This window comes from Anomaloglossus baeobatrachus, chromosome 6 (assembly GCF_048569485.1).
Source record: "Anomaloglossus baeobatrachus isolate aAnoBae1 chromosome 6, aAnoBae1.hap1, whole genome shotgun sequence".
Classification (NCBI taxonomy): domain Eukaryota; kingdom Metazoa; phylum Chordata; class Amphibia; order Anura; family Aromobatidae; genus Anomaloglossus; species Anomaloglossus baeobatrachus.
Window position 1 is genome coordinate 17,918,923 of NC_134358.1, and position 27,972 is coordinate 17,946,894.

At 45.1% G+C, this 27,972-nt stretch overlaps 1 long non-coding RNA gene across 1 annotated transcript in view; it reads right to left on the minus strand.

The window, feature by feature from the left end:
* The window catches only part of LOC142243889 (uncharacterized), a 170,922-nt gene extending 151,207 nt beyond the window's left edge, over positions 1-19,715 (minus strand). Inside the window, exon 1 of the long non-coding RNA XR_012724413.1 lies at positions 19,628-19,715. This is a non-coding gene — a long non-coding RNA (uncharacterized LOC142243889). The remainder of the gene's footprint in view (positions 1-19,627) is intronic.
* Positions 19,716-27,972: the final 8,257 nt, after the last annotated feature.

Genomic DNA, 27,972 nt, shown 5'->3' on the forward strand with positions numbered 1-27,972 from the left:
TGGGGACTGACTCTACACCCGTCTACCAGAAACATGGGGTTTACAGGGTCGTGCAGGAATACGAGCAGGTCTTTAGTAAGAACCCACTAGACTTTGGTAGGATCAAAGGGGTGCAACATCACATACCCACAGGCAGTCATCCTCCCATTAAGGAAAGACATAGGCCTATTCCACCAGCCCATTACCAGCGCACAAAGGACATGCTGAAGGACATGAAGGAGGCAGGAGTCATAAGGGACAGTTGCAGCCCCTGGGCGGCTCCCCTGGTCCTGGTGAGAAAGAAGGATGGCACGATGAGGATGTGTGTGGATTACAGACGGATAAATCAGATAACACACAAGGATGCCTACCCTTTGCCAAGGATAGAGGAATCCCTCGCTGCCTTAAAAACCTCCAACTACTTTTCTACCCTAGATCTTACTAGTGGCTACTGGCAAGTATCTGTAGCAGAGGAAGATCGGGAGAAGACGGCCTTCACCACCCCAATGGGCCTCTGTGAGTTCAACAGCATGCCATTTGGACTCTGCAATGCCCCCGGGACCTTCCAGAGGCTTATGGAATGTTGCCTAGGGCACCTCAACTTTGAAACCGTCCTGCTCTACCTGGAAGATGTCATCGTGTACTCCAAGACCTACGAGGACCACCTGAAACACCTGGCTGAAGTCTTTGAAGCGCTATCCCGATATGGAATGAAGCTGAAACCATCCAAGTGCCATTTACTGAAGCCAAAGGTCCAGTACCTAGGTCACGTGGTCAGTGCAGAAGGAGTAGCACCGGACCCAGAGAAGGTCACAGTCATCCAGGAATGGCCCACACCTACTACCGTCCGGGAGGTACGCCAGTTCCTTGGCTTGGTAGGCTACTACAGAAGGTTCATCAAGGGCTACACGAAAATGGCAGCGCCTTTGCAAGAGCTCCTAGTAGGCCACCCAAAGAAGAAAGGAAAGATCTCCGGCCCGCCATTTCACTGGGGAGAAGCAGAAGAACACTCCTTCAGACAAATGAAAGGGGCCTTGACGGGTGAAGAGATCCTAGCCTACCCTGACTACAGTCTGCCATTCGTACTGTATACAGATGCCAGTAATGTGGGACTGGGAGCAGTGCTTTCACAGGTGCAGGGAGGCAAAGAGCGTGTGATTGCTTACGCCAGCAGGAAGCTCAGGCCTACTGAAAGAAACCCAGAGAATTATAGCTCATTTAAGCTAGAGTTCCTGGCCATGGTATGGGCTATCACAGAGCGGTTCAAACACTACCTGGCAGCCACCAAATTCACTGTCTTCACGGACAACAACCCCCTGACCCACTTGGATACTGCTAAATTGGGTGCCATGGAGCAGCGTTGGGTAGCCCGACTGGCGAATTATGACTTTACTGTCAAGTATCGAGCTGGCCGCAAGAACGGCAACGCAGATGCTCTGTCCAGGATGCCTCACCTAGCAGACGAGGGTGAAGATGTAGATGATCTTGAAGAGATTGAGCTGCCAGCGTTCCATCGCCATGGAGCAAAACAGTGTCGGCAGTTGCGTGCCAACCGCCAAGAGGTGACCCTGAACCCACTACCTCACTACAATTGGAAGGAGACCCAGGAAAATGATCCAGCGGTAGGCTTGGTAAAGAAACTGATCAACCAGCCTGGCGCCAGCCTTGACAAAGGAGCCCCACCTGAGGCACAGTACCTATGGAAGGAGAGGGGTCGATTATTCATCATCAAGACAAACTTTACAGGAGCATCATTGACCCGAGGACGCATGAGAAGGTGTGGCAAGTGATTGTACCACAGAAGGATACGAGGATGGTGCTAGAAGCCTATCACAATGGTGCAGGCCACTTTGGTTGGAAGAAACTGGAGGCCCTACTTAAAGTAAGATTCTACTGGGTGGGCATGAGATCTGCCCTAGAGAAGTGGTGTCGAAACTGCGGGCCCTGCAATCTTAGAAGAAAAGACCAGCCCAGCCAGAGAGCACCACTCCAGCCAATCCAAACTAAACGGCCCCTGGAGATCGTGGCCCTGGACCATGTAAAGTTAGCACCCAGCAGACAAGGCTACAACTACGCTCTCACTATGGTTGACCACTACTCCAGATTCCTGGTGGTAGTACCAGTCAAGGACTTGACCAGTCAGACTGCAGCCAAAGCGTTCCAGACACATTTCTGTCGACCACATGGCTATCCAGACCAAGTGCTCACTGACCAAGGACCAGCCTTTGAAGCTGAAGTGTTTAAGGAGTTTTGTAACCTTTACGGCTGCAAGAAGATCCGTACCACGCCTTACCATCCTCAGACCAATGGCATGTGTGAGAAAATGAACCACATCATTCTCGACCTTCTGAAGACTCTCCCGTTAGAAGAACGAAGTCGGTGGCCGGAAAAACTGCCCGATCTAGTGGACATGTATAACAACATCCCTGTGAGTTCCACGAACTGCACACCGGCATACCTGATGAGGGCCAGACCAGGGAGATTGCCAGTAGATCTGGAAATGGGAGTTGAGACCCCTGAAGACCATCTACAAGGTGCTGATTGGGATTCCAACCGCCAAGCCCAATACAAGAAAGTACAAGAGTGTGTGGAGCGAAGCCTGACTCAGCAGCGTGAGAAACAAGAAAAGGCCTACAATCGAAAAGCACCTGCTGTTCCTTTGATGCCAGGAGATATAGTTCTCAAGAGAAAGAGAAGACATCATAAACTTGACAATCACTGGGAAGAAGAACCCTATACTGTGTTACCATCGACGCTTAGCAATGAAAAGACATGCCGTATCAGCAAGGATGGAGGAAAAACAACAGCTGTCGTTTCTAGAGATCGCCTAAAGAAATGTCCTGAACAACTAAGAACCCCTGAAGAAATTCCCAACCCTTTGCCAGTTCAAGAACCAAAAGAAAAGATGATCCATACTGTACTTGGAGATTTCCCAGCAAGTTGGCCTCAATACAATGGAGCAGTAGTTATTCCAGTCATTACATTCCCTCAATCTAGAGAAGTAAGAGAACCAGAAGAACCTGTTCAGAACCTGGAAGAGCCAAATGTAGCTGAAGCAGAAGACCACGCACTGGTATCAATACCTAGTACACCCATTATTCACATTGAGACACATACATCGGGTGGGAGGACACAGCCTCAGACAGATGACAGTATAGTACTGCGTAGATCAACCCGCAGCAACTTTGGTCAGCTCCCATTACGCTATAGAGAAAGTACAGTTTAGTTCAAAGTGACGGTATGAAATGTAATGTTTAACCTGTTTACAGTTAAGTAACGTTTAAGTGAAATGTGCCCACAAGGACTATTGTGAGACCTCTTTAAAATGTTTTCTTTACACTAGTTCACGTGCATTTTAAAAAAAAATGGACCACCGGTTATGAACTGGCTTTAACCACAAACTTTTGCATTGTAAAAAGTTACCTCCTTGGTACCAACCACAGAGTCTGCCTGTTGAGGGGCATGGCTCTGCACCAACAAGGGGGCACGCCTGTTTATGGGGCCTGCCCTCCAACACTCGGAAGCGGGTACGCCTGTTTATGGGGCCTACCTTACACCACTCTCCTCAGGAAAGGAAGATTGGAGGAAAGGTCTGGGGAATGTGATGGCCCAGCCCTGGTCACCAAAAGGACCGGCGACCTACCTCCTGGAGGTTTTTGGGTGGGGTTCGGACATGTGGGTGGTTGGTGGTGGAATGGTACCTGGTATGTTTAAATGTAAATAATTGCCCCTGCGTGGGAAAAGTTTGTATTTACCTTTTTCTCTTGTCTTTGCAGCCCGAGGACGTGCTGATGATAACTAAGGGGGAATGTGGCGCCCCTGACCTGGTCAGGCACCACAGAGTATTGCACCCATGCGGGGACAATGCCTCCAGGTAATCTCCAAAGGCCAGGATGAGGTGCACACACAAACACATAGTGACCAGGTCTCCCACATCACTAGAGGGGACCCTTGGGTAGCCAGTAGGGGTTAACTTTCAATTCCCAGCAAGGGGTGTGTTCAGAGGCTGGTTGCTAGGAAGCAGGAGAGAGGAAGTGAGGGTAGTCTGGAGCTGGAGGTGGAAGTGTGTGGAAGGGAGCAGAGGGGCTCTCGTGTCAGACGGGTCCTGAGGAGTGCAGTAGCTGAAAGCGGGGGAGAAAGGGTACCGTGGGTCGGCCTGAAAGACATCCAGAGAGAGGGGTGGCTGAGTACGGAGATCCTGGTATCCGAGCACGCAAGGGGAAACAGATCCCCAGTACAGGCAGCAAATCATCCAGAGGTGCTTAACCTACAGGTGGGGGGTACTTTATGCCCTCACCACTACTACACAGAGCTCGAGCCAAGCAGCAATCACCAGGCCCATAAGGGGACAGGGCCAGAAGCCATCCCACCAAGGCCACGCTGCCGGCAGACGGGCCAGAGAGAGGGGAGCAGGGTAGTAACAGCTTCCCTGGAGGAGTCCTACCACGCTTCAAGCAAGGGATCCTCCCAAACAAAAAGAGTGCAAGGAGGGCGAGCGGACAGCTACCCTCAGAACGGCCTCCTGGAATTCCTGGTTCCACCTGGTTATCATAGTGTCGCCCGGGCATCTCACCGTGACCTCTAAACAGTGAGTAAACACGTTAAAAGACTTCTTGGACTGTGTTTGAGTCATTCTGCGACCTGTGGTCCCACCCACATACACAGGGACCTGGGGCTTGCCTCACTCTCAGGAGGCTATTACAACTGACTGCACCCACCATCAGCCCCAGGCATCCCTTAACCTGCAGTGGCGGTCCGCACTGACCGCAATTCTGAGAGTGGCGTCACGACGAATCCCAAAACGAAGGTTCCCTACCTGTGACCAGACCGTCCCATCCCGTGGAGTCCCTAAGGGTAATACACTGCTGCACCGCACCTGTGGGGCTCCACAGATCCAGTACCTTGTACCTCCTGATGGCTCAGGGGCGCTACATTTTGTGTTGTATTTTTTATTTTTTTCTATTATATTATTTTTTTTTAGATTTTTTTTTACATTTTACTTTTTAAAAAATGTATTTATTTAAAATATTGTTTCGTGGTTTTTTTGGTATTGATCTTTCTAATTTCTCGGCTCTTGTTCATCTATAATCCTTGTTTGCGCTCCAAATGTAAGAACAAATTTGGACGTCACTGACAATGGATTTGGCTCCAAAATAATTAAAATAATTGCAAATCTTAATATGTGGAGCCTTAATGAGTATGCAAATGAAACAAATTGCAAACATATGGTACAGTTGTAAAAATGAGAAGAAGCCGTTGTCTCCTGCGCAGACACATTTATTACATCCACTTTCTATTACCGCACAAAAACATATGTGATGGCGGCACAATAATGGAGCGTCACATCATCACTGTTACTGCTGCTTCCCTCACCCCGGTCTCTCCTTCCTGTGTAATGCACCATCAAGGTCATTAATAAACCATCTACAAATGTAGCAGAGCTGAGTATGTCACCAACCGCATCATCTCTGCACTGTAACACCAGCTAAGAACAATTTTTTGCAGTCCTATGTAACACCACAGATAACACAGTGATATCTCTCTGAGTACAGATAATGTAGTTGATGTCACCTGCAGTCCTATGTAACACCACAGATAACACAGTGATATCTCTGAGTACAGATAATGTAGTAGATGTCACCTGCAGTCCTATGTAACACCACAGATAACACAGTGACATCTCTCTGAGTACAGATAATGCAGTAGATGTCACCTGCAGTCCTATGTAACACCACAGATAACACAGTGATATCTCTGAGTACAGATAATGTAGTAGATGTCACCTGCAGTCCTATGTAACACCACAGATAACACAGTGATATCTCTCTGAGTACAGATAATGTAGTTGATGTCACCTGCAGTCCTATGTAACACCACAGATAACACAGTGATATCTCTGAGTACAGATAATGTAGTAGATGTCACCTGCAGTCCTATGTAACACCACAGATAACACAGTGACATCTCTCTGAGTACAGATAATGTAGGAGATGTCACCTGCAGTCCTATGTAACACCACAGATAACACAGTGATATCTCTGAGTACAGATAATGTAGTGGATGTCACCTGCAGTCCTATGTAACACCACAGATAACACAGTGATATCTCTGAGTACAGATAATGTAGTAGATATCACCTGCAGTCCTATGTAACACCACAGATAACACAGTGATATCTCTCTGAGTACAGATAATGTAGTAGATGTCACCTGCAGTCCTATGTAACACCACAGATAACACAGTGATATATCTCTGAGTACAGATAATGTAGTAGATGTCACCTGCAGTCCTATGTAACACCACAGATAACACAGTGATATCTCTGAGTACAGATAATGTAGTAGATGTCACCTGCAGTCCTATGTAACACCACAGATAACACAGTGACATCTCTCTGAGTACAGATAATGTAGGAGATGTCACCTGCAGTCCTATGTAACACCACAGATAACACAGTGATATCTCTGAGTACAGATAATGTAGTAGGTGTCCCCTGCAGTCCTATGTAACACCACAGATAACACAGTGATATCTCTCTGAGTACAGATAATGTAGTAGGTGTCCCCTGCAGTCCTATGTAACACCACAGATAACACAGTGATATCTCTGAGTACAGATAATGTAGTAGATGTCACCTGCAGTCCTATGTAACACCACAGATAACACAGTGATATCTCTGAGTACAGATAATGTAGTAGATGACACCTGCAGTCCTATGTAACACCACAGATAACACAGTGATATCTCTAAGTACAGATAATGTAGTAGATGACACCTGCAGTCCTATGTAACACCACAGATAACACAGTGATATCTCTAAGTACAGATAATGTAGTAGATGACACCTGCAGTCCTATGTAACACCACAGATAACACAGTGATATCTCTCTGATTACAGATAATGTAGTAGATGTCACCTGCAGTCCTATGTAACTCCACAGATAACACAGTGATATCTCTCTGAGTACAGATAATGTAGTAGATGTCACCTGCAGTCCTATGTAACACCACAGATAACACAGTGATATTTCTCTGAGTACAGATAATGTAGCAGATATCCCCTGCAGTCCTATGTAACACCACAGATAACACAGTGATATCTCTGAGTACAGATAATGTAGTAGATGTCACCTGCAGTCCTATGTAACACCACAGATAACACAGTGATATCTCTGAGTACAGATAATGTAGTGGATGACACCTGCAGTCCTATGTAACACCACAGATAACACAGTGATATCTCTGAGTACAGATAATGTAGTAGATGTCACCTGCAGTCCTATGTAACACCACAGATAACACAGTGATATCTCTGAGTACAGATAATGTAGTAGATGTCACCTGCAGTCCTATGTAACACCACAGATAACACAGTGATATCTCTGAGTACAGATAATGTAGTAGATGTCACCTGCAGTCCTATGTAACACCACAGATAACACAGTGATATCTCTGAGTACAGATAATGTAGTAGATGTCACCTGCAGTCCTATGTAACACCACAGATAACACAGTGATATCTCTGAGTACAGATAATGTAGTAGATGTCACCTGCAGTCCTATGTAACACCACAGATAACACAGTGATATCTCTGAGTACAGATAATGTAGCAGATGTCACCTGCAGTCCTATGTAACACCACAGATAACACAGTGATATCTCTCTGAGTACAGATAATGTAGTAGATGTCACCTGCAGTCCTATGTAACACCACAGATAACACAGTGATATCTCTCTGAGTACAGATAATGTAGTAGATGTCACCTGCAGTCCTATGTAACACCACAGATAACACAGTGATATATCTCTGAGTACAGATAATGTAGTGGATGTCACCTGCAGTCCTATGTAACACCACAGATAACACAGTGATATCTCTGAGTACAGATAATGTAGTAGATGTCACCTGCAGTCCTATGTAACACCACAGATAACACAGTGATATTTCTCTGAGTACAGATAATGTAGTAGATGTCACCTGCAGTCCTATGTAACACCACAGATAACACAGTGATATCTCTGAGTACAGATAATGTAGGAGATGTCACCTGCAGTCCTATGTAACACCACAGATAACACAGTGATATCTCTGAGTACAGATAATGTAGTGGATGACACCTGCAGTCCTATGTAACACCACAGATAACACAGTGATATCTCTCTGAGCACAGATAATGTAGTAGATGTCACCTGCAGTCCTATGTAACACCACAGATAACACAGTGATATCTCTGAGTACAGATAATGTAGTAGATGTCACCTGCAGTCCTATGTAACACCACAGATAACACAGTGATATCTCTGAGTACAGATAATGTAGTAGATGTCCCCTGCAGTCCTATGTAACACCACAGATAACACAGTGATATCTCTGAGTACAGATAATGTAGTAGATGTCACCTGCAGTCCTATGTAACACCACAGATAACACAGTGATATCTCTCAGTACAGATAATGTAGCAGATGTCACCTGCAGTCCTATGTAACACCACAGATAACACAGTGATATCTCTGAGTACAGATAATGTAGTAGATGTCACCTGCAGTCCTATGTAACACCACAGATAACACAGTGATATCTCTCTGAGTACAGATAATGTAGTAGATGTCACCTGCAGTCCTATGTAACACCACAGATAACACAGTGATATCTGAGTACAGATAATGTAGTAGATGTCACCTGCAGTCCTATGTAACACCACAGATAACACAGTGATATCTCTGAGTACAGATAATGTAGTAATGTCACCTGCAGTCCTATGTAACACCACAGATAATACAGTGATATCTCTGAGTACAGATAATGTAGTAGATGTCACCTGCAGTCCTATGTAACACCACAGATAACACAGTGATATCTCTGAGTACAGATAATGTAGTAGATGTCACCTGCAGTCCTATGTAACACCACAGATAACACAGTGATATCTCTGAGTACAGATAATGTAGTAGATGTCACCTGCAGTCCTATGTAACACCACAGATAACACAGTGACATCTCTCTGAGTACAGATAATGTAGGAGATGTCACCTGCAGTCCTATGTAACACCACAGATAACACAGTGATATCTCTCTGAGTACAGATAATGTAGGAGATGTCACCTGCAGTCCTATGTAACACCACAGATAACACAGTGATATCTCTGAGTACAGATAATGTAGTAGATGTCACCTGCAGTCCTATGTAACACCACAGATAACACAGTGATATCTCTGAGTACAGATAATGTAGTGGATGTCACCTGCAGTCCTATGTAACACCACAGATAACACAGTGATATCTCTGAGTACAGATAATGTAGTAGATATCACCTGCAGTCCTATGTAACACCACAGATAACACAGTGATATATCTCTGAGTACAGATAATGTAGTAGATGTCACCTGCAGTCCTATGTAACACCACAGATAACACAGTGATATCTCTGAGTACAGATAATGTAGTAGATGTCACCTGCAGTCCTATGTAACACCACAGATAACACAGTGACATCTCTCTGAGTACAGATAATGTAGGAGATGTCACCTGCAGTCCTATGTAACACCACAGATAACACAGTGATATCTCTGAGTACAGATAATGTAGTAGGTGTCCCCTGCAGTCCTATGTAACACCACAGATAACACAGTGATATCTCTCTGAGTACAGATAATGTAGTAGGTGTCCCCTGCAGTCCTATGTAACACCACAGATAACACAGTGATATCTCTGAGTACAGATAATGTAGTAGATGTCACCTGCAGTCCTATGTAACACCACAGATAACACAGTGATATCTCTGAGTACAGATAATGTAGTAGATGACACCTGCAGTCCTATGTAACACCACAGATAACACAGTGATATCTCTAAGTACAGATAATGTAGTAGATGACACCTGCAGTCCTATGTAACACCACAGATAACACAGTGATATCTCTAAGTACAGATAATGTAGTAGATGACACCTGCAGTCCTATGTAACACCACAGATAACACAGTGATATCTCTCTGATTACAGATAATGTAGTAGATGTCACCTGCAGTCCTATGTAACTCCACAGATAACACAGTGATATCTCTCTGAGTACAGATAATGTAGTAGATGTCACCTGCAGTCCTATGTAACACCACAGATAACACAGTGATATTTCTCTGAGTACAGATAATGTAGCAGATATCCCCTGCAGTCCTATGTAACACCATAGATAACACAGTGATATCTCTGAGTACAGATAATGTAGTAGATGTCACCTGCAGTCCTATGTAACACCACAGATAACACAGTGATATCTCTGAGTACAGATAATGTAGTAGATGTCACCTGCAGTCCTATGTAACACCACAGATAACACAGTGATATCTCTGAGTACAGATAATGTAGTGGATGACACCTGCAGTCCTATGTAACACCACAGATAACACAGTGATATCTCTGAGTACAGATAATGTAGTAGATGTCACCTGCAGTCCTATGTAACACCACAGATAACACAGTGATATCTCTGAGTACAGATAATGTAGTAGATGTCACCTGCAGTCCTATGTAACACCACAGATAACACAGTGATATCTCTGAGTACAGATAATGTAGTAGATGTCACCTGCAGTCCTATGTAACACCACAGATAACACAGTGATATCTCTGAGTACAGATAATGTAGTAGATGTCACCTGCAGTCCTATGTAACACCACAGATAACACAGTGATATCTCTGAGTACAGATAATGTAGTAGATGTCACCTGCAGTCCTATGTAACACCACAGATAGCACAGTGATATCTCTCTGAGTACAGATAATGTAGTAGATGTCACCTGCAGTCCCATGTAACAGCACAGATAACACAGTGATATCTCTGAGTACAGATAATGTAGTAGATGTCACCTGCAGTCCTATGTAACACCACAGATAATACAGTGATATCTCTGAGTACAGATAATGCAGTAGATGTCACCTGCAGTCCCATGTAACACCACAGATAACACAGTGATATCTCTGAGTACAGATAATGTAGTGGATGTCACCTGCAGTCCTATGTAACACCACAGATAACACAGTGATATCTCTGAGTACAGATAATGTAGCAGATGTCACCTGCAGTCCTATGTAACACCACAGATAACACAGTGATATCTCTCTGAGTACAGATAATGTAGTAGATGTCACCTGCAGTCCTATGTAACACCACAGATAACACAGTGATATCTCTCTGAGTACAGATAATGTAGTAGATGTCACCTGCAGTCCTATGTAACACCACAGATAACACAGTGATATATCTCTGAGTACAGATAATGTAGTGGATGTCACCTGCAGTCCTATGTAACACCACAGATAACACAGTGATATCTCTGAGTACAGATAATGTAGTAGATGTCACCTGCAGTCCTATGTAACACCACAGATAACACAGTGATATTTCTCTGAGTACAGATAATGTAGTAGATGTCACCTGCAGTCCTATGTAACACCACAGATAACACAGTGATATCTCTGAGTACAGATAATGTAGGAGATGTCACCTGCAGTCCTATGTAACACCACAGATAACACAGTGATATCTCTGAGTACAGATAATGTAGTGGATGACACCTGCAGTCCTATGTAACACCACAGATAACACAGTGATATCTCTGAGTACAGATAATGTAGTAGATGTCACCTGCAGTCCTATGTAACACCACAGATAACACAGTGATATCTCTCAGTACAGATAATGTAGCAGATGTCACCTGCAGTCCTATGTAACACCACAGATAACACAGTGATATCTCTGAGTACAGATAATGTAGCAGATATCCCCTGCAGTCCTATGTAACACCACAGATAACACAGTGATATCTCTGAGTACAGATAATGTAGTAGATGTCACCTGCAGTCCTATGTAACACCACAGATAACACAGTGATATCTCTCTGAGTACAGATAATGTAGTAGATGTCACCTGCAGTCCTATGTAACACCACAGATAACACAGTGATATCTGAGTACAGATAATGTAGTAGATGTCACCTGCAGTCCTATGTAACACCACAGATAACACAGTGATATCTCTGAGTACAGATAATGTAGTAATGTCACCTGCAGTCCTATGTAACACCACAGATAATACAGTGATATCTCTGAGTACAGATAATGTAGCAGATATCCCCTGCAGTCCTATGTAACACCACAGATAACACAGTGATATCTCTGAGTACAGATAATGTAGTAGATGTCTCCTGCAGTCCCATGTAACACCACAGATAACACAGTGATATCTCTGAGTACAGATAATGTAGTAGATGTCACCTGCAGTCCTATGTAACACCACAGATAACACAGTGATATTTCTCTGAGTACAGATAATGTAGCAGATATCCCCTGCAGTCCTATGTAACACCACAGATAACACAGTGATATCTCTGAGTACAGATAATGTAGTAGATATCACCTGCAGTCCTATGTAACACCACAGATAACACAGTGATATCTCTGAGTACAGATAATGTAGTAGATGTCACCTGCAGTCCTATGTAACACCACAGATAACACAGTGATATCTCTGAGTACAGATAATGTAGTAGATATCACCTGCAGTCCTATGTAACACCACAGATAACACAGTGATATCTCTGAGTACAGATAATGTAGTAGATGTCACCTGCAGTCCTATGTAACACCACAGATAACACAGTGATATCTCTGAGTACAGATAATGTAGTAGATGTCACCTGCAGTCCTATGTAACACCACAGATAATACAGTGATATCTCTGAGTACAGATAATGTAGTAGATGACACCTGCAGTCCCATGTAACACCACAGATAACAGTAATATCTCTCTGAGTACAGATAATGTAGTAGATGACACCTGCAGTCCCATGTAACACCACAGATAACAGTGATATCTCTCTGCGTGCAAACAATACAGTAGATGTTATATGCAGTCCTATGTAAATAATAAGGGGATGAGTGAAAGTGTGTGAAACATGATTAAACTTCACCGTGTTTGTTTGTAGTTTATCCTCTTAGAGACACATTGTTTTGCATAGGAGCTGTAAACCTGAAACAATAGCAGATTTTGTAACTAAACGTTTGTAATTTGCTTCATTATTACACTGAAGATACATTATTTCTGAGCCAATGGAAAAGTGAGAGCTGATCAGCTGGATATGAAATAATAATAATAATAATCTAATATATAAAGCTGCATGTGTGTATATGTGTATGTGTATGTGTATGTGTATGTGTATGTGTGTGTGTGTGTGTGTGTGTGTGTGTGTGTGTGTGTGTGTGTGTGTGTGTGTGTGTATGTCCGGGATTGGCATCGTTGCAGCTACAGCCACAAAATTTTGTACACTCACACTTCTGGACCCCGAGAGCGTCATAGGCTATGTTTTGAGGCGAAATTTTAACCCCGCGCTTTACAGTTATTCACCAAAAAACCTGCCTTCATTAAAGCGAATGGAGCTGGGAGCCACAGTGCAGCCAGAACTTCAGAAGAATGCACAGCCACGCCCTTAAATGGAATGTTGGCGTGTCACATGCAGCCAGGGAAAGAGACAGACGCAGACAGGGAAAGAGGCAGACACAGACAGGGTAAGAAACAACAGACACAGACAGGGTAAGAAACAGACTCAAAGAGACAGACACAGACAATGAGACAGACTGACAGGGAAAGAGACAGACAGGGTAAGAGAGGGAAAGAGAAAGACAGGTTAAGAGACAGACACAGACACAGGGAGACAGACAGACAGGGAAAGAGAGGGAAAGAGAACAGACAGGGAAAGAGACCGACAAAGAGACAGACACAGGGAAAGAGACAGAGGGAAAGAGACAGAGGGAAAGAGGGAAAGAAACAGACAGGGCAAGAGAGGGAAAGAGACAGACAGGGAAAGAGACAGACAGGGAAAGAGAGGGAAAGAGTCAGACAGGGTAAGAGACAGAAAAAGACAGGTAAAGAGACAGACAAAGAGACAGACACAGGGAAACAGACAGGGAAAGAGAGGGAAAGAGACAGACAGGGTAAGAGACAGACAAAGACAGGTAAAGAGACAGACAAAGAGACAGACACAGGGAAAGAGACAGGGAAAGAGACAGACACAGGGAAAGAGACAGGGAAAGAGATAGCTAGACAGACAGGGAGAGAGATTGAGACAGAGGGAGAAAGAGACAGAGACAGTCAGAGACAGACAGGAAAAGAGACAGACAGACAAAGAGATAGAGAGAGACAGAGATATATACAGAGGAGGAGACAGACATTATAATTTCATTTCTATCTATTTGTTTTGTGGTTTTTGTGTGCAGAATACATTTTTGTTAATACATGCTATTTTGTTAACTGCAGTTATTAACACGGGCGAAGCCGGGTAGTACAGCTAGTATATATATATATATATATATATATATATATATATATATATATATATATAAAAAGCTGAGTGTGTGTGTGTATGTGTGTGTGTGTGTGTGTGTGAGTGTGTGTGTGTGTGTGTGTGAGTGTGTGTGTATGTCTGCTAAAGGAATCTGCACCGTCGCATGTAGAATCACAATATTTTACACAGACGCCTCATGTGACTCAGGGAACGTCATAGACTATGTTTTGACAGTTAACTCTTTACAGTTACTCTCCAAAAAGCATGCCTCCATTAAAGTAAATGGAGCCTAAAACTACTGGTTTTAATAGGAGCTGTGATTGGTTGCTATAGGAACAAAAGACATTGTTAGTATAAGAAGCTTATGTGTGAGGTAATAAGATGTCGGTGGAGAAACGGATAGAGACAGACAGAGAGAAACATACAGTAAGAGGCAGACAAGGAAAGAAACAAACAGAGACAGATAGGGAAAGAGACAGAGAGATAGAGACAGACAGACGGTGAAACAGATAGACCTGGAAAGAGACAGACGGGGAAAGAGACAGACAGACAGGAAGACAGGGACAGAAACAAGCAGACAAGGAAAGAGGAGACAGACAAAGATAGATGTGGAAAGTGACAGACCTTGATAGAGACAGGCAGGGAAAGAGACAGAGAAATAGAGACAGACAAGGAAAGAGACAGACAGAGACAGGCAGACAGTGAAAAAGACAGACAGGAAAAGACACAGACAAAGAGATGGACAAAGACAGACAGGGAAAGAGACAGGAAAAGAGACAGGGAGACAGACGAGGAAAGAGACAGACGGGGAAACAGACAGATGGGGAAAGAGACAGACAGGGAAAGAGACAGATCTGGAAAGAAACAGACTTAGAAAGAGACAGACAGAGAGACAGACAAAAAACAGACAAGCAAAGAGACGGATGGGGAAAGAGACAGACCTTGAAAGAGACAGACAGAGACAGGTGGGGAAAAAGACAAACCAGGAAAGAGACAGACAGGGAAAGAGACAGACAGGGAAAGAGACAAACCGGGAAAGAGACAGATGGGGAAAGAGACAGACGGGGAAAGAGACAGACGAGGAAAGAGACAGACGGGGAAAGAGACAGATGGGGAAAGAGAAAGATGGGGCAAGAGAGAGACAGACAGACACAGAGACACAGAGACACAGAGATAGAGATAGATAGACTGATACAAAGACAGACGGAGATAGAAATAGACAGACAGAGACACAGACAGACAAGGAAAGAGACAGACAGGCAGTGACACACAGACAGAGACTGGGAGAGAGACAGTTACTATCAGTACTACAGCTAGTAATAATAATAATAATAATAATAATAATAATATTAATAATAATAATAATAATAATATATAAATCCCCATTCCATCCACGCCCTTCAGTTTTCTTTCACATAGAAACTGACACTTATGTTTCCAGAACCTTCTAAAGGAAATTGCTCGGTGGATGCAAAAATTCTGCACTCCCCTGTTAAAATCCCAGGTTTTTCATGTAAAAAGAAAATCATACCAAGAAAATTTTAGAACTTTAGCTTTAATGTCACCCATAATTTGTTCAGAGCCATTGAGAAACAAACTGAAATAATTTTGAGGGGGGAAAAAAACTAAACAAGAATAAAATATTGTGGTTGCATAAGTATTGACACCCTCTTACAATTGGGGATGTGGTTGAGTTCAGAAATAGCCAATCACTTGTAAACTCATAGTAGTCAGTGCACGGACGCCATCATTTACAGAGTTTCTGATTAACGCATAGAAAGTTTCACTGTTTCCTGACATTTTCTTAGTTGCATTTTACAATAAAAGCCATGGTCCTTAAACAGCTGACAACACAGCAAAGGGATCTCACCATGGAAATGTATCAGTCACCAGAAACGTACAAAAACATTTCCAAGGTATTAGATCTACCATAAAGCATCGTGAAGACATCATGAAGAATTGGATGAAATTTGGCACAACAATGACATTACCCAACCCTGAATGACCCTCAAGAATGTATGAAATGAAAAGAAAAAATAAAAGCCTGGGAAGCTGCAAAGCTGCTTACAGCAACATTAATAGAGTTGTAGGTATTTCTGGCCAGTACTGGTTGTGTGCTACATGTGATTACGATGTCACGTAACTGTTTAGCTATAATTCAAAAAAATATAAAGTCTATACTGGAGTATCTCAAGAAAAATAACCTTATGACAGAGTATCAACATGGGTTTATGAGGGATCGATCCTGTCAAACTGATCAGCTTCTATGAAGAGGTAAGTTCAAGCCTGGACCAGGGAAATGCAGTGGATGTTGTGTATATGGACTTTTCAAAAGCTTTTGATACGGTGCCACACAAAAGGTTGGTACATAAAATGAGAATAATGGGGATAGGGGAAAATATGTGTAACTGAGTTAAAAACTGGCTCAGTGATAGGAAACAAAGGGTGGTTATTAATGGTACGTACTCGGACTGGGTCTCAGTTCATAGTGGGGTACCACAGGGGTCAGTATTGGGCCCGCTTCTTTTCAACATATTTATAAATGACCTTGTTGGGGGCATGCGGAGTAGAATTTCAATATTTGCAGATGATACTAAACTCTGCAGGGAAATCAATACAGAGGAGGATAATTTTATAATACAGGGAGATTTATGTAAATTGGAGGATTGGGCTGAGATGTGGCAATTGAAGTTTAATGTAGATAAATGTAAGGTCATGCACTTGGGTAGAGGAAATAACATTTATGATTATGTACTTAATTGTAGAACACTGGGTAAAACAGACACAGAAAAAGACTTGGGTGTATGGGGGGATGGTAAACTTCACTTTAGTGGACAGTGTCAGGCAGCTGCTGCCAGGGCTAATAAAATAATGGGATGTATTAAAAGAGGTAGAAGTGTTCATGAAAAAAATATAGTTCTACCTCTGTACAAGTCACTAGTGCGACCGCACATAGAATACTGTGTACAATTCTGGTCACCGATATATAAGAAGGACATAGCTGAACTGGAGAGGGTGCAGAGAAGAGCGACCAAGATTATTAGAGGAATGGGTGGGCTGCAATACCAAGACAGGAAAAACGAAGGCTTAGGGGGGATCTAATCACAATGTATAAATATATGAGGGGACAGTACAGAGACCTTTCCAAAGATCTGTTTACACCTAGGCCTGCGACTGGAACACGGGGGCATCCGCTACGTCTGGAGGAAAGAAGGTTTAATCATAATCACAGACGAGGATTCTTTACTGTACGAGCAGTGAGACTATGGAACTCTCTGCCGCATGATGTTGTAATGAGTGATTCAGTACTAACATTTAAGCAGAGCCTGGACGCCTTTCTTGAAAAATGTAATATTACCAGTTATGTATATTAGATTTTATGACAGGGTGTTGATCCAGGGAACTAGTCTGATTGCCGGATGTGGAGTCAGGAAGGAAATTTTTTCCCCATTGGAACTTGTTTGCCACATTGGGGTTTTTTTGCCTTCCTCTGGATCAACATGTTAGGCTACGGGTTGAACTAGATGGACTTAGAGTCTCCCTTCAACCTTAAAAACTATGATACTATGATACTATGATGATGAACACTGTTTACCAGAATATTACCCTCCCCACAGTGAGGCATGGTGGAGGCAGCATTGTGCTTTGTAGCTGATTTTTGGCAGTTGGAACTGGGGCTTCTGACAAGATAGAGGAAATTGTGAACAATTCCAAGTATCAGTCAATTTTACATCAAAACCTTCAGGCTCCTGCTCAAAAACCAAGGTGTCATGATCCAAGCCGGTATCTTCTGCTGGGGTTCCCCAGCGCCTGCCTGGTCATGTGAGGGGTGAATTCCTCCCTGTCTCGTCCCAGTTTCAGAGCGCTATATCCTGGCACTGCACCTCTGGTTCAGTGCCAGTGTTAGTTCTGCCTTGCAGCTCGTGTACTGGCTCTGGTGAGTGTTCCTGATCTGTCCTGCCTCCCATCTACTGTGTTCTGACCTGTACCCCTCACCATCTGTCCGTCCGTCCCTGACTACCCTCTCCTATCAACTGTTTTTTCCTCCCTGTCTGTCTGATCCTGGTCCTGACCTGTTTGTCCTCCTCCTTTGTTTGTACTTGGACTTACCGATTCTGACCTGTATCCACGTTCCTGACTCCGGCTCCCGTCTCTTCCTTTGGTATATTGGTGTCTCCTCGGCTTCTGACCCTCGGCAATCACCTGACCATGATTTGTTTCTCCCTATACTATTGTCTCGACCTCCTGCTGCCGACTCGGATTACTGACTATTCTACTGCCCTCTTGTGGTCTGTCTGCTAACTGCACTCTGAGGCTACTTCATAGTGCAGTGTGACACAAGGATGAAAATACATTTTACCTTTCATCACAACAGCGACCAAGTCAACAATAGAATGGCCTCTACAGAGGAAGACCAGCCCAAAGCCAGACCTGAGTCCAAGAGAAATTCTGTGGGTGACCTGAAGAGGACGCTGTACACAGGAGGTGTCCCCGCAATTCGACAGATGTGGAGAAAGGAGGGGGGCAAAGATTGTCAATTGTAGATGTGCCGTGTGATAGACTCCCACCCAAAATGACTGAATGCTTTCATAAAGTCAAACAGGACTACAACAAAGTATTAGTTTAAGGATGTGCAGATTTATGCAACCACCTTATTTCAGTTCTTTATTTTTCTTTTTTCACCAGAAAGGTTTTCAGTTTCTCAGTGGCTGTGTGCAGATCACAGGCGGCATTACAAGGTGGGAAAAGTTCTAAAATAAGTTTTCTTTGTAGGATTTTTTTCTACATGACAAAACCTCATATTTACTGGTGCAGTAAAATGTCCGTAGTAAGGGCTAGGGGGCTGCAAAAGGAAGCTATTCGTATTGAATTGATGATGCCCTGCAACTTTGCAATTCACTTTTTTTCTCTATCTCGTTCCGTTTTTGAGATAAAAATGCTAACTCCGCTGTTTTCCACCAGGTGGCGCTATAGGTGGTTTCATTGCGTAGCACATGGCTACTTTACTATACCTAGACACCACTTCTATGTCTATATCTGCCGCCGCTCTCAGGTTACTGGCGGTGGACACACTGTATAAATATGAGAATGTTCTGGCTGCTATTCGTGAACAGTCCGGGGCATCTACTGAACATCCCTCACTGCCAAATGGGTGTGGTTTGGGGGTGTGGCTAGGGTGTGTGGCCAAAAGTGCCACGGAGCGCTGTGTGTGCCGCATCCTTTGTCCCTGTTTCTATTTTTCAAAAGTTGGGATTTATGCATAAAATTAACCTACAAATCCTCAGTGTGGACATAACAATAACCAACCTGGAAGTTTCCCCATTCAGAGGTCCGGGGGAGCCGGGGGTCCCTCCACAAGAGATGTAACGACGCCCCTCATGGTCGTTTCCTGCTCCGCTGCCACATAATCCTCTGCTGTTCCCTTCAGATAAATATACATTAGGAACGCGGGATTAGCGGCTGAATTCTATTGATTGTAACCATGGAAACTGAGGAGCTTGTCTCCCCGTAAACGGCTGCACAATGCGAGATACAACAAGGAGCGGCGCGGGCGACAAATCGTGACATGTAGCGCAATTATCTCAAGGTCATCACATCCCAGGAGTCGTCCTGAGCGAGGGGAGCAGACGGCGACTAATGGTGCGTAACCAGCGAGCGGCAGACATAGCGGGAGCGCGGCACTGCGATCATGTCACCGCACAGCGCAAAGTCAGTGCCACGATCATCCCGGACACTGCGCTATACACTGTGACGCCCGCTGGCACCAATGTAGGAGGACACTGCTAAGGTAAATACATGCAGAGCCAAATAACAGTGCCATTCAACAGCACCATCCAGTAACTACAAACATTATTGGGGAAAATCAGAGTACAATAGCCTGCAATATGTGCCAGGATTACTGCCAGTCACATGACCAGTGCAAAGCACAGTGCCCTCCTCACAGTACCAGAAAAGTCACCCATGGAACAGCTAGTCTGGAGACAGTATATCTGTATACAGGGAGCTCCCCCTAGTGGTGGCTGCAGACAGGATCTTATCATGTGTCTCTGTATACAGGGAGCTCCCCCTAGTGGTGGCTGCAGACAGGATCTTATCATGTATCTCTGTATACAGGGAGCTCCCCCTAGTGGTGACTGCAGACATAATCTTATCATGTATCTCTGTATACAGGGAGCGCCCCCTAGTGGTGGCTGCAGACAGGATCTTCTCATGTATCTCTGTATACAGGGAGCTCCCCCTAGTGGTGGCTGCAGACAGGATCTTATCATGTATCTCTGTATACAGGGAGCTCCCCCTAGTGGTGACTGCAGACAGGATCTTATCATGTATCTCTGTATACAGGGAGCTCCCCCTAGTGGTGGCTGCAGACAGGATCTTATCATGTATCTCTGTATACAGGGAGCTCCCCCTAGTGGTGGCTGCAGACAGGATCTTATCATGTATCTCTGTATACAGGGAGCTCCCCCTAGTGGTGGCTGCAGACAGGATATTATCATGTATCTCTGTATACAGGGAGCTCCCCCTAGTGGTGGCTGCAGAAAGGATGTTATCATGTATCTCTGTATACAGGGAGCTCCCCCTAGTGGTGGCTGCAGACAGGATCTTATCATGTATCTCTGTATACAGGGAGCTCCCCCTAGTGGTGGCTGCAGACAGGATATTATCATGTATCTCTGTATACAGGGAGCTCCCCCTAGTGGAGGCTGCAGACAGGATCTTATCATGTATCTCTGTATACAGGGAGCTCCCCCTAGTGGTGGCTGCAGACAGGATCTTATCATGTATCTCTGTATACAGGGAGCTCCTCCTAGTGGTGACTGCAGACAGGATCTTATCATGTATCTCTGTATACAGGGAGGTCCCCCTAGTGGTGGCTGCAGACAGGATCTTATCATGTATCTCTGTATACAGGGAGCTCCCCCTAGTTGTGGCTGCAGACAGGATCTTATCATGTATCTCTGTATACAGGGAGCTCCCCCTAGTGGTGGCTGCAGACAGGATCTTATCATGTATCTCTGTATACAGGGAGCTCCCCCTAGTGGTGGCTGCAGACAGGATCTTATCATGTATCTCTGTATACAGGGAGCTCCCCCTAGTGGTGGCTGCAGACAGAATCTTATCATGTATCTCTGTATACAGGGAGCTCTCCCTAGTGGTGGCTGCAGACAGGATCTTATCATGTATCTCTGTATACAGGGAGATCCCCCTAGTGGTGACTGCAGACAGGATCTTATCATGTATCTCTGTATACAGGGAGCTCCTCCTAGTGGTGGCTGCAGACAGAATCTTATCATGTATCTCTGTATACAGGGAGCTCCCCCTAGTGGTGACTGCAGACAGGATCTTATCATGTATCTCTGTATACAGGGAGCTCCCCCTAGTGGTGACTGCAGACAGGATCTTATCATGTATCTCTGTATACAGGGAGCTCCCCCTAGTGGTCGCTGCAGACAGGATCTTATCATGTATCTCTGTATACAGGGAGCTCCCCCTAGTGGTCGCTGCAGACAGGATCTTATCATGTATCTCTGTATACAGGGAGCTCCCCCTAGTGGTCGCTGCAGACAGGATCTTATCATGTATCTCTGTATACAGGGAGCTCCCCCTAGTGGTGGCTGCAGACAGGATCTTATCATGTATCTCTGTATACAGGGAGCTCTCCCTAGTGGTGGCTGCAGACAGGATCTTATCATGTATCTCTGTATACAGGGAGCTCCCCCTAGTGGTGACTGCAGACAGGATCTTATCATGTATCTCTGTATACAGGGAGCTCCTCCTAGTGGTGGCTGCAGACAGGATCTTATCATGTATCTCTGTATACAGGGAGCTCCTCCTAGTGGTGACTGCAGACAGGATCTTATCATGTATCTCTGTATACAGGGAGCTCCTCCTAGTGGTGACTGTAGACAGGATCTTATCATGTATCTCTGTATACAGGAAGCTCCTCCTAGTGGTGGCTGCAGATAGGATCTTATCATGTATCTCTGTATACAGGGAGCTCCTCCTAGTGGTGGCTGCAGACAGGATCTTATCATGTATCTCTGTATACAGGGAGCTCCTCCTAGTGGTGACTGCAGACAGGATCTTATCATGTATCTCTGTATACAGGGAGCTCCTCATAGTGGTGACTGTAGACAGGATCTTATCATGTATCTCTGTATACAGGAAGCTCCTCCTAGTGGTGGCTGCAGATAGGATCTTATCATGTATCTCTGTATACACGGAGCTCCCCCTAGTGGTGACTGCAGACAGGATCTTATCATGTTTCTCTGTATACAGGGAGCTCCCCCTAGTGGTGGCTGCAGACAGGATCTTATCATGTATCTCTGTATACAGGGAGCTCCTCCTAGTGGTGACTGCAGACAGGATCTTATCATGTATCTCTGTATACAGGGAGCTCCCCCTAGTGGTGGCTGCAGACAGAATCTTATCATGTATCTCTGTATACAGGGAGCTCCCCCTAGTGGTGACTGCAGACAGGATCTTATCATGTATCTCTGTATACAGGGAGCTTTCCCTAGTGGTCGCTGCAGACAGGATCTTATCATGTATCTTTGTATACAGGGAGCTCCCCCTAGTGGTGGCTGCAGACAGGATCTTATCATGTATCTCTGTATACAGGGAGCTCCCCCTAGTGGTGGCTGCAGACAGGATCTTATCATGTATCTCTGTATACAGGGAGCTCCCCCTAGTGGTCGCTGCAGACAGGATCTTATCATGTATCTCTGTATACAGGGAGCTCCCCCTAGTGGTGGCTGCAGACAAGATCTTATCATGTATCTCTGTATACAGGGAGCTCCCCCTAGTGGTGGCTGCAGACAGGATCTTATCATGTATCTCTGTATACAGGGAGCTCCCCCTAGTGGTGACTGCAGACAGGATATTATCATGTATCTCTGTATACAGGGAGCTCCCCCTAGTGGTGGCTGCAGACAGGATCTTATCATGTATCTCTGTATACAGGGAGCTCCCCCTAGTGGTGGCTGCAGACAGGATCTTATCATATATCTTTGTATACAGGGAGCTCCCTCTAGTGGTGGCTGCAGACAGGATCTTATCATGTATCTCTGTATACAGGGAGCTCCCCCTAGTGGTGACTGCAGACAGGATCTTATCATGTATCTCTGTATACAGGGAGCTCCCCCTAGTGGTGTCTGCAGACAGGATCTTATCATGTATCTGTATACAGGGAGCTACCCCTAGTGGTGGCTGCAGAGAGGATCTCATCATGTATCTCTGTATACAGGGAGCTCCCCCTAGAGGTGGCTGCAGACAGGATCTTATCATGTATATCTGTATACAGGGAGCTCCCCCTAGTGGTGGCTGCAGACAGGATCTTATCATGTATCTCTGTATACAGGGAGCTCCCCCTAGTGGTGGCTGCAGACAGGATCTTATCATGCATCTCTGTATACAGGGAGCTCCCCATAGTGGTGGCTGCAGACAGGATCTTATCATGTATCTCTGTATACAGGGAGCTCCTCCTAGTGGTGACTGCAGACAGGATCTTATCATGTATCTCTATATACAGGGAGCTCCCCCTAGTGGTCGCTGCAGACAGGATCTTATCATGTATCTCTGTATACAGGGAGCTCCCCCTAGTGGTCGCTGCAGACAGGATCTTATCATGTATCTCTGTATACAGGGAGCTCCCCCTAGTGGTCGCTGCAGACAGGATCTTATCATGTATCTCTGTATACAGGGAGCTCCCCCTAGTGGTCGCTGCAGACAGGATCTTATCATGTATCTCTGTATACAGGGAGCTCCCCCTAGTGGTGGCTGCAGACAGGATCTTATCATGTATCTCTGTATACAGGGAGCTCTCCCTAGTGGTGGCTGCAGACAGGATCTTATCATGTATCTCTGTATACAGGGAGCTCCCCCTAGTGGTGACTGCAGACAGGATCTTATCATGTATCTCTGTATACAGGGAGCTCCTCCTAGTGGTGGCTGCAGACAGGATCTTATCATGTATCTCTGTATACAGGGAGCTCCTCCTAGTGGTGACTGCAGACAGGATCTTATCATGTATCTCTGTATACAGGGAGCTCCTCCTAGTGGTGACTGTAGACAGGATCTTATCATGTATCTCTGTATACAGGGAGCTCCTCCTAGTGGTGACTGTAGACAGGATCTTATCATGTATCTCTGTATACAGGAAGCTCCTCCTAGTGGTGGCTGCAGATAGGATCTTATCATGTATCTCTGTATACAGGGAGCTCCTCCTAGTGGTGGCTGCAGACAGGATCTTATCATGTATCTCTGTATACAGGGAGCTCCTCCTAGTGGTGACTGCAGACAGGATCTTATCATGTATCTCTGTATACAGGGAGCTCCTCATAGTGGTGACTGTAGACAGGATCTTATCATGTATCTCTGTATACAGGAAGCTCCTCCTAGTGGTGGCTGCAGATAGGATCTTATCATGTATCTCTGTATACACGGAGCTCCCCCTAGTGGTGACTGCAGACAGGATCTTATCATGTTTCTCTGTATACAGGGAGCTCCCCCTAGTGGTGGCTGCAGACAGGATCTTATCATGTATCTCTGTATACAGGGAGCTCCTCCTAGTGGTGACTGCAGACAGGATCTTATCATGTATCTCTGTATACAGGGAGCTCCCCCTAGTGGTGGCTGCAGACAGAATCTTATCATGTATCTCTGTATACAGGGAGCTCCCCCTAGTGGTGACTGCAGACAGGATCTTATCATGTATCTCTGTATACAGGGAGCTTTCCCTAGTGGTCGCTGCAGACAGGATCTTATCATGTATCTTTGTATACAGGGAGCTCCCCCTAGTGGTGGCTGCAGACAGGATCTTATCATGTATCTCTGTATACAGGGAGCTCCCCCTAGTGGTGGCTGCAGACAGGATCTTATCATGTATCTCTGTATACAGGGAGCTCCCCCTAGTGGTCGCTGCAGACAGGATCTTATCATGTATCTCTGTATACAGGGAGCTCCCCCTAGTGGTGGCTGCAGACAAGATCTTATCATGTATCTCTGTATACAGGGAGCTCCCCCTAGTGGTGGCTGCAGACAGGATCTTATCATGTATCTCTGTATACAGGGAGCTCCCCCTAGTGGTGACTGCAGACAGGATATTATCATGTATCTCTGTATACAGGGAGCTCCCCCTAGTGGTGGCTGCAGACAGGATCTTATCATGTATCTCTGTATACAGGGAGCTCCCCCTAGTGGTGGCTGCAGACAGGATCTTATCATATATCTTTGTATACAGGGAGCTCCCTCTAGTGGTGGCTGCAGACAGGATCTTATCATGTATCTCTGTATACAGGGAGCTCCCCCTAGTGGTGACTGCAGACAGGATCTTATCATGTATCTCTGTATACAGGGAGCTCCCCCTAGTGGTGTCTGCAGACAGGATCTTATCATGTATCTGTATACAGGGAGCTACCCCTAGTGGTGGCTGCAGAGAGGATCTCATCATGTATCTCTGTATACAGGGAGCTCCCCCTAGAGGTGGCTGCAGACAGGATCTTATCATGTATATCTGTATACAGGGAGCTCCCCCTAGTGGTGGCTGCAGACAGGATCTTATCATGTGTCTCTGTATACAGGGAGCTCCCCCTAGTGGTGACTGCAGACAGAATCTTATCATGTATCTCTGTATACAGGGAGCTCCCCCTAGTGGTGACTGCAGACAGAATCTTATCATGTATCTCTGCATACAGGGAGCTCCCTCTAGTGGTGGCTGCAGACAGTATCTTATCATGTATATCTGTATACAGGGAGCTCCCTCTAGTGGTGGCTGCAGACAGTATCTTATCATGTATCTCTGTATACAGGGAGCTCCCTCTAGTGGTGGCTGCAGACAGTATCTTATCATGTATCTCTGTATACAGGGAGCTCCCCCTAGTGGTGGCTGCAGACAGGATCTTATGTATCTCTGTATACAGGGAGCTCCCCCTAGTGGAGGCTGCAGACAGGATCTTATCATGTATCTCTGTATACAGGGAGCTCCCCCTAGTGGTGACTGCAGACAGGATCTTATCCTGTATCTCATTATACAGGGAGCTCCCCCTAGTGGTGGCGGCAGACAGGATCTTATCATGTATCTCTGTATACAGGGAGCTCCCGCTAGTGGTGGCTGCAGACAGAATCTTATCATGTATCTCTGTATACAGGGAGCTCCCCCTAGTGGAGGCTGCAGACAGGATCTTATCATGTATCTCTGTATACAGGGAGCTCCCCCTAGTGGTTACTGCAGACAGGATCTTATCATGCATCTCTGTATACAGGGAGCTCCCCCTAGTGGTTACTGCAGACAGGATCTTATCATGCATCTCTGTATACAGGGAGCTCCCCCTGGTGGTGGATGCAGTTATAATGTGATCACTAAAGTGTATGCATCGTTCATTGCTATAGTGTTATTGAGACGTTCCATACACAATGTAATACCTTTCTGGAGTAATGTAGGTACATTCATGTTTCGGTGAGTTAGTTGTAGCTCTTCTCCTCTCATTCATGGACGGTCACGCGTGCGGCGGTGGGGCGGCCGTGGGGCTCCGGGCTGCGTCCCTAACATGAATGACACGCAGGATTTCATTATCTGCAGAGTACCTTCTATTTGGTGACACCTAAGGGCGCGATCTGCTGAGGCCGTAGATTAATGTCAGTGCAGGGCTTAGAAGGAAGATTGAAATGCAAAACGCATTGATTTTCCCATTATTTGGGATTCCTTCTTCTCGTCATCCACAAACAATTAAAAACCGCAAATAAAAAATAAATAAATAAAATTGTCAGCAAATTAGGAGCCTCTCACCTGAGCACAGCTCCGCGCACTGAATGACAATCACCTTTACTAATGAATCTTGTTTTTCCCCCTTCGCCTTTGCTTTTAATGAGATACCTGTCAGGTTGAGTGCAGCAGTTCCCCCGCGCTGACAGCTCAGACATGATACCGGCGTTCATTAGAAGACGGAGGCAGCGGCGAGTGTTACACCATATGCCACGGCGGCGGAGACGGTGAGACGCACGTGGTCCCGGGACCCCCCGCACTCTCCTCCCCCCCCTTGCACTCCCCCCCTCTTCCCGCACTCCTCCACCTTGTAACCTTTACACATTTTAATTTACTTGAGAAGCATCTGCTCTTACGAGTTTTTTTGCTGGACTGACTGGTAAGGTCAAACGGCTCCGTCACCATCAACTGCTGGTTTTTGTGTCACTCCCAGTATAAGACTGGAAGAAAAATCAATAATAGAGAGGATTACGATGGTCACATGAGCGACAAACTGCCCCAACACTCTGCTGTAATCACAGGGACACAGATCATTCATGAATTCATTACACAGAAAGCAGAATAGTGAGTGCAGCTCTGGAATATAATACAGGAGGTAACTCAGGATCAGTAATATAATGTACAGTGCTGGCCAAAAGTATTGGCACCCCTGCCATTCTGACAGATAATACTCAATGTCTTCCTGAAAATGGTTGCAATCACAAATTCTTTGGTATTATTATCTTCATTTAATTTGTCTTCAATGAAAAAAATAAAAAAATTGTCATAAAGCCAAATTGGATATAATTCCACACCAAACATAAAAAAGGGGGTGGACAAAAGTATTGGCGCTGTTTGAAAAATCATGTGATGCTTCTGTAATTTGTGTAATAACAGCCCCTGTAACTTA